The 8,202-nt window shown below is 53.2% G+C and overlaps 2 long non-coding RNA genes across 2 annotated transcripts; one reads left to right on the top strand and one right to left on the bottom strand.

The window, feature by feature from the left end:
• LOC125917368 (uncharacterized) lies at window positions 1-2,874 on the bottom strand. The gene is made up of 3 exons (XR_007456168.1): window positions 2,756-2,874; window positions 738-938; window positions 1-34 (listed from the first exon to the last, which is right to left on the bottom strand). It is a non-coding gene; the product is annotated as an uncharacterized LOC125917368 (long non-coding RNA).
• A 55-nt stretch (window positions 2,875-2,929) lies between these two features.
• LOC125917367 (uncharacterized) lies at window positions 2,930-7,494 on the top strand. Its single transcript, XR_007456167.1, has 2 exons — window positions 2,930-3,275; window positions 6,852-7,494. It is a non-coding gene; the product is annotated as an uncharacterized LOC125917367 (long non-coding RNA).
• Window positions 7,495-8,202: the final 708 nt, after the last annotated feature.

Raw genomic sequence — 8,202 nt, 5'->3', positions numbered from 1 at the left:
TCAGGAAAGGCTAGGATCTGGTGAGCAGGCACAGCTGTGGGTGGAAAGAAGGCAGAGAAAATTTCTCTCACTTCTATGAACATCCTGCCCACATTTCTAAAATACAGAAGATACCAATCCTTTCATCAGAGACAGGACACCTTTGCAAGTTATGTGTGGTGTCTTAAATTGACCTTCTCATTGCAAACAAGAACCAATATCTACCAACACCTAGAACAGGCTCCCTGGTTTTAACAAGTGAGTTAATGAAAGAAAAACCCTTTTTAGTTTCCTCTTACGAAATAAATGGTTCTCAATCAGGGGAAAGTTAAACATATTTGAACATGAAGTACTCAGAGAATCCAGTGTAAAGTATATCATTTTTTATCACTATTTTTTTCCTGATACACAATTGTGTTTATATTTGGGCAATTGATAACCTGTTTCTGATCTCAATTCATTCTGTATTTTATGAGGATGGGACGGCTCCTATTTTCTCCAGCTTTCTAAAGAACAGAATTCACGGTGAGTGAATTCACCAGAGTTCAGTGGTGTGGACATTTCTGCACCTTGGGCCAATGCCCAACTTCACCCACCACTGGTCCACTGACACCTGGAGGGAAGTGGGACTTGTCATTGCTGAAGGGTCTGTTTATGGATCTACAGTGCTGAGCACCCAGGAAATACTCACAACGTCCTGACTGCACAAGTTCCTATCACATTTCCCAGGAATTAGTAATTATCACGTCCTGCCTTACCCGTCTCACATGCAGGATCAGTTTCTTTACGACAATTCCAGTTCAGACATTCTTGAAGTTCACGGTGTGGATTCCAAAATTCATTGTGGAACATGCCTGTGGGTTGTGAGTCTGCTGCCTTCATCTTGAAGCCCAGGACATCTACAGTTTGTCTGAAGAGCACGCACTCCCTGCCCCTTTTTCGAGCTCTTGGACTGCAAGCTAGAAAGAAACAATGTCCATCTGTTACCAGAGAACTTACTTCTGCTGGGGGTGGGCGGGGGGGGGGCTGATGGCAGAAAGAAAAAACTCAGTAGAGATGTTGAGAAGTATGAGATACTATGGAAGCTGACACACATAAGGAGACACTGGGCCACCAAATTTCCACAGGGTACTGACTATGAAATCTTGGGAAATTACAGACACAGAAAAAAGTTGCGGCAACTGTTAACTCTCAAACAGAGTTGCTCCCACCCTTCTGCAGGCAGCACAACTCAGGGGAACAGCTCCATGTTCTCAGGGTATCTCGACAAGCTTTCTCCTAGACTTAGATCCCTGCCCTCAGGGGTTTCCTGTTCTGTATCTTTCTAGTTTTCATCCCAATTCCACCATCTTCGGTAACTGAAGCCATGGGGGAACTGGACTAAAAATCACTAAGATGATCTTTGTCCCAAAGCACCGAGAGCAGAAAAAATGTACATGTCATTAAGAAAGTCACATGAAATGTACTATCTCCTACTCATAATGAGAGAAAAATGAGCAGAAAAATCCTGCCTTACCTTCCCCTTAAAAAATCCACCGCCAGACCCTTTGTCTCCTATTATTCAGGTGAAATAAGGCACAGCTCGTTGAGAGACAAACGTCCACTGAGGGCTTGGCCTTCCTAAAAATGGTCACAATTCAGGAAAGGTTGGACAGTGAGAACACTTACAGCTTCTGGCTGCAAGGAGCTTGTCCAAAGATTTCACTCTCGTGCTTCCTACCCCACCTTCCCCATGCCAAGGGGCCATCCGGACAACATTCTGAGTTTCTCTCCAATCTTAACGTGTCATCCCGGTCTCCTGTCTATAGTAAGGGGCTACAACCTCTCTGACCCTTCATGCTGTCGTGAAGATGGAAGCCCACAGTGCATGGAACATTCCACCTTCTCAATTCCACGGTATGCCTACTGGCAGGAGACCTGGGACAGAGAAGCGACACCAGAGAAGGAAAGTAATTAGGGAAAAAGGAGCCTTAGCATCCCCCCAATTAAGCAACTAGATGCTCAACACTCTCCTTCGGCACCTCTTTGCAAGAACTGTAAGAGGGCACCGTGCACACGACTCGTTCCTGCATTTTTAAATCTCTCCCTACTTCACCCAGAACAGTAAAGGCGGACCTTAGCTTACAAAATGTTTATCCAAAGGCAAAGTCGTAAAAGAGGAGAGGAGGGGAGTCGGGGGTGATGAGGGTGACCCTTCAGCCCACCTGCCCTTTCTTCCACGGTCACTGAGACCTCCGGGCGAGGCTGAGGACAGTCTCGGGAGCCTCGCTTTCCCTGAGCGATCCCGCGGGAACGGCACCCAAATTCGTCCCGGAAGCCACGGTACTTCCCCGTGGCCGGCTCCCGGCTGCCCAGCGTGCTCAGCAGGCACGAGGACGCTGCCCAGGCTCGGCACCCGCAGAAGCAGCCGTCTCCGAGGCTGCACCGCCCGGGTGCCCGGCGCCCGGTGACACCGGCCCCCGAGGCGGGAAAGCCGGCTGCGCGCCCGCCCCGCTTCTGGACGCCCGGCCGGAAAGCCCGCGACCACAAGGCCCGCCCCGGTGACCGACGGGGTCCCAGCGCGGCCCCGGCACCGTCTGCGCAAGGGGGGACAGCGACGTGGCCTTTAGAGCCCGACGGCGGAGTTCCCCAAGACGGTCCGGCTGTCAGGCTCCCGCCGCCGGGCCCGCCAAGTGCCGCCGCCCTCGGACAATGGCTGTCTCGCCCCCGCCCGGCGCGCAGCGACCGGTGTCCCTCGGGAGCTCCGGGACCGACGCTCCCCCCGCCCCGGGCTCACCTGCAGGTCGCCGCCCTCCGCCCCGCGCCGCTCAGAGGCGGGCCCCGCGAGGCACAGGCCAGACCTCAGCACACGCCCTCAGGTCCCCGTCGCCGCCCGCCGCCCATTCGACCCCGCGCTCCGGCCGGAAGCGGAGTGACGCGCTTCCGGGGGAGGGGCTCCGAGCAGCCGCGCCGCGGCCCGGGGCTTCGCGCGGAGGAGGCGGCCTTCCGCCCCGCGCAGCCCTGGCGGCGGGAAAGAGTTAATGCTACCGAGTGTCCCGGCCCGCCGCGGCCTAGAGGGGCCTGTGCGCGGCTCGGCGAGCGGCTGTCGCCGCCTCGCGTCGCCGCTCCGGGAGGCGCTGCGCACCCGGCGGCGCCCGGTGTCCGGGAGCCCCTCCCGGCGAGGGTGCCCGCCCCTGCGCGCGCGGGGCCCTCGGCCTTCCCGGGGCTTCCGTCCCGGTCACGATCGGCGGCCCCCAGAGGGCTCGTCCCTTTTCTGGGCCGCGCGTCCCCCACGACGATTACGTTTTCCTCGTGAGGTAGGTTTCAGCCTGTGAAACGGGATCCCTGTGTGTGGTTGTCCTTGACCGGGAAATGGAGGCGCGGCTCGGCCTGGGCCCCACAGGTGACCGACCAGAGCCCCTAGGCTGGGATTTGGGGCCCCTGCGGTCCTGGCGCCCGCCTGTCCGCTACGGCATGCTCCCTGGAGGCTGGGAACCCCCTTTTCATCTGGCCTCCCCTGCAGTCTCTGCCAGAGTTGCCTGGGTAAAATGGGCATTCGTCCCACGGAGAGTTCGGAGTTCGTGAATCCCACCTTTCAGGACCGCAGTATCTCGAGGTGTCGCTGTCTCCTAGTCATCGGGGTTCTTGTAGTGTCGGCCTTCACCAGGCAGCGGGTTACTTACTAGGCGCACGACGTGCAGCCGGTGGTAGAGTCCGCAGGACCAGGTCTCTGATGCACGGAGTCTGGCCGAAAGACTGAGGCACTTTCGCGACCATCACTAGCTAGGAAGAGGGAGCCCTGAGCTGAGCGCTGCGGGATTCCAAGGAAGTGAAAGTTGACCCGTGGTCGGGGAAATGGGAAAAGAAATGGGAAAAGGCTTGAGGGATCTGCCCGCCCCCGGGAGTGGGGCCACATCCACACAGAGAGGGAGAGGGAAGAGCAAAGCCTCGAAAGCTGGGAAAGATTGGGGTGTGAGAAGGTCGGCGGTACCTTTTCACTAAGTGTGACTGGGCTACATTTGGAGGAGACTTGCCTTAGAAAAGAAGTTCTGGGGGACCTGCGCGGAGTGCCTAGCACGGGAGTGAGGAGATGGCACTGAATAAAGTAACTCCCGGAGCATCCCCGCAGGCTTTCCGAGGGAGCTTCTTTCCAGGGCAGTTCGTCTGGAAGGAAGGTTATGGTGGGAATGAAAATGGGAGATCAGGTCCAGGCCATGATGTTAGTGGTGCTTTCAGATGGAATCGGGAGCCGCTCTCTGATCCTTTTTGCGTGAGAGAAGAGGATTAAACACAGGCGGTAAGAAAAAGCATCTACGTCACTGGAATGTTTCAAAGCAGGTTCATTTCCTTGGAATCTGAGTCAGGTTGGGACTTAATTTTTTCAAGAGCAATTATTCTTCCCAGGCTTTCAGAACCCGTGGACAGCGCTGCTTGAGATCCTCGCCATCAGGCCCAAGGCTGAGCATATAAATGGCAGCATCTGCTGGCGGCGCTCCTGTGTTCTCTACAGAACTTGTGTGACTTGTGCATTTCTACCCAGGGCCGCACATACACAGTCACGGGGGCCTTAGTTGACTTGTGCTTCATATCTGGCCTCAGGATCAGTATTGGCCTTTGTGTTCCTGATGCCAAGAGGGATTAACTTGCCTCAACTCCTCAAGGCAGACCAGGCCGGCCCCCTGGAATGGATCAGGGACGGGAAAGAAATATACAGATGTCCAGGCTCCCAAGATTGTGAGACGGGAATGAGAAACAAAACAAAACAAAAAACCAGTTGGCTCAGGACTGCACTTAGGCCAACTTTATGACCCACCAGAGATCACACACAGGTAGGGCATGTATCTCCCTGGTGGGAATAGTTAGCTGAAGTCTCACCCGAGGGGAGGACTCTCTGCCCAGAACCCTCACTCATTTGGACCCCAACCAGGCTGTTCAGCACAGGGCTCCCCCAGCCAGGAGGTTGGATGTTGTGAGCAGCGGATTCGATGTATGAACACTTCTCTGTTCTTCTCTACACTCTCTCCCTTTGTAGGTTTGTTTAATTATGTATGTTCAGTCTCCCTTTTAATTAAAGCTTTCCTTCACAAACGAAACTATCGTGAATTACTATTATTCAGAACACCCTGCATGAAACTGACAGGCCTGATTCATACCATGGGTACGGAGTTGGAAGCAGAAGATGGGGAGACAAGTGGGAAAAGAGACCCTGTGAAGCTAGAAGAAACAAGGCACAAACTGGTGAATAGTGAATGAGTGCCAGTAACGATTTTCGTAGTTTGAAATCTGGTGCCAGAGTTGCTCAACCTTGCTGTGCGGCTCACCAAAGTCCCCGAAGACTTTCCTTTTGCAGTCACACTCCCCTGCATAGATAGGCACTGCTTGAAAAACGATGAAAGTAGAGTTGGGTAGCAATGACAGCAAATACGTACAGTTTGTTCTGAGATACCACACAAGGGCTGTAGTGGGGACGAATGGTTTCGCTGGGTGACTGGCTGGAGATAATGATGCTGCTATTGGATAATAAATTCACTTTTTCTTTCTCCATTTATACTAGTTATCAATGATTAACTCCCTTAGTTATGGCTGCCTTTTAAAATGTTGTTGATCCGTTGCCTGTTCTGGCTACCCACACTACCGTGAACCGTTTTCCTTCATGATTACCTTAGTGCTTCATCATCTCTTGAGACCCAGCCACGCATGAGTGAGCAGCGTGCCAAACATGGTGAGGAGGCTGTGGGTCTAGTTGACGATGTACAGAACGTGTCTGGGCAACAGGTGAGAACAGGCAACTCAGAACCTGGTGAGTTTAGTTACGAAGCGGGGTGAGGAGCACAGCAATCCCATTGCTGGAGACGTGTTGAGAAATGCACAGTAGCCCCCCGCCACCCACTGCAAACTCTTAGCTATCTTGGGTTGGTCCCATGCCCTTCATCTATGGAGAGGATTTTGTCATTTGGTGAAATAATGTACACACTGATACAGTCAGTGGATGTTTAGGGTCCCTAATACAAAAGTTAAAGCTCAGAACAGTTCTCCAAAAGGCCAGGGAAAGGACACTGTCCCTCACTCAGGAGATCAGGAAAATTAGAGTTGGTGAATTAACATCCAGTCTCTCTTGCCGAAAGGTTCCTCGAGTGCAGATGCTATGGTTATGGAGTAAACAAAGTTGTATCAGAGCTGCTGCCGCCAGGATTAAGGGGTCAGTGTGGGATAGCGATGAGTTTCACACAGTGTGCGCTTGTCCAGGTAGGACTAGGTGTGAGATCCGGTCAGTGTCACGATCTCGTACATTTTGGGAGAAGGGAGCCGTGAAAGGCCCAGCACAACGGGAACGTGGCTTTGGTTGTGGGAGACTTGTGGGAAGAAGGCAACTGAGATCACAACCAGAGGTCCAGGAGAGGCACAGCCTGAAGGAGGCGTGTGGGTCAGAGGAACGCCGTAGCCTGAGCACCTCTGTGCTCAACAGGAAGCAGCTGGCTGGGTGTGGAGACGGCATGGCTAGAACAGAAGGTACCGGTGTCCCCGGTGAGGAGGCAGACGTGTCCTTGGGCTGTGGGAGGGGAATTGGCGAGGGGGCGTAGCATTTCACAGGACCGAGGATTGAGTGGTGTTGACATAATGTGCAGAGGGCAGAGAGTGTGGTGGGGACGCATCAGGGACGAAGCTGAGGAAGTTCACGAAGGATCCGTGGCGTCGGGACAATGAATAACACCTGGGACGGCACGGAGAAGGGCGAGCAGTAGCCCGGGTGTGGAGCCAGAGCTGGGACAGGTGAATGGCAGGAACCCCTATGGGTGACGAGTCATCCTGCTCCAGTTCCCCTTGCCCTCTCCCTGTGGTGACAGCCCCTCTCTCTCTCCCTCTCTCTCTCTCTCTCTCTCTCTCTCCCGCAGCCCCTGCTGTTTCAGAGCCAAGCTCTTCCCAGGAATGCGGACGGGACAGGAACGTGAGGGATAACGCAGCCATGTGAAGCCTGTCTGGGGCGCGAAGGGCACCGCGAGCAGAGGGGAGGGACAGCGGAAGCTGATGGCACTTGCCAGGACGCAGCGGCCTCTCCGCGCCACGCTCCTCACTCACTCGACAGACAGGACACGTCCTACACGCGGACTTAACGAATGAAGGTGGCTCTGAAAGACATAAGTGGCTTTGAGGTGCCTGCCAGACGGCAGACACTGGGGATTGTGCAGTGAACGGGACAGGCGTGGTCCGTGGCCTGCTGCAGCCTACACGCCATGGGCAAAGAGACGACAAACAAACAAAGATACTCCCAGATGAGTGCTCTGCAGGAACGAGCCCTCTGATGTGGTGGAGAATGACTGTGGGCAGCCGGGCAGTGGCACCGCCTCTCCGAGGGGATGTTCACCGTATTGTACGATCACCAGCTCTCTCCAGTTCCAGAACAATTTCAGCCCCCAACAGGAAACTGTCCATTAGGAAGTTACTTCTCATTCTCTCTATGGATTTACCTGTGGTGGAGATTTCACAGAGAGGGTATCACCTTCCGCACCTGCCCCTCTCATTTAGCAGGTTTAAGTCTGTATCGCCACTTCCATCCTTTTCTTGCCTAATACTCCCGCACATGAGCAGACATGGCTGGCCGTGTATGTGTCTTACAGTGAACCACCGTATACGTTTTGAGGCCGTCCATGGCCACTGCTGCCTTTTATGTTTAATTGAAAACTTCCATTATAGGGTACTCGGTGATTATATTTTATTAAAAAAATTTTTTTTAATGTTTATTTATTTTTGAGACAAAGACAGAGCATGAGCAGGGAAGGGGCAAAGAGAGAGGGAGACACAGAATCTGAAGCAGGCTCCAGGCTCCGAGCTGTCAGCACAGAGCCCGATGCGGGGCTCGAACTCACGAACTGTGAGATCATGACCTGAGCTGAAGTCGGACGCTTAACCGACTGAGCCACCCAGGTGCCCCGATTATATTTTATTTAAAAATTTTTATTTATTTAAGTAATCTCTGCACCCAGAATAGGTTTCAAATTCACAACCTCAAGATCAAGAGTCACATGCTCCTCAACTGAGCAAGCCAGGCTCCCCTGCTTGATAATTTTTAAAAGCCACCACATTATTGAACCCAAATCCTAGAGGAAAACATTCCGTCTTCACACTGTTTACACTGGCTAGCTTTTATTGATTAAACAGAAAATGGTCTAAGAGGTACATGTGCACAATCAATATCAGTATAAATCTTACCGTTTATTTCTTTTTAATCTTTTGGAAAGTCACTGC

This window comes from Panthera uncia, unplaced genomic scaffold, assembly GCF_023721935.1.
Source record: "Panthera uncia isolate 11264 unplaced genomic scaffold, Puncia_PCG_1.0 HiC_scaffold_1763, whole genome shotgun sequence".
NCBI lineage: Eukaryota > Metazoa > Chordata > Mammalia > Carnivora > Felidae > Panthera > Panthera uncia.
This window is presented reverse-complemented; position numbering and strand designations above follow the sequence as displayed.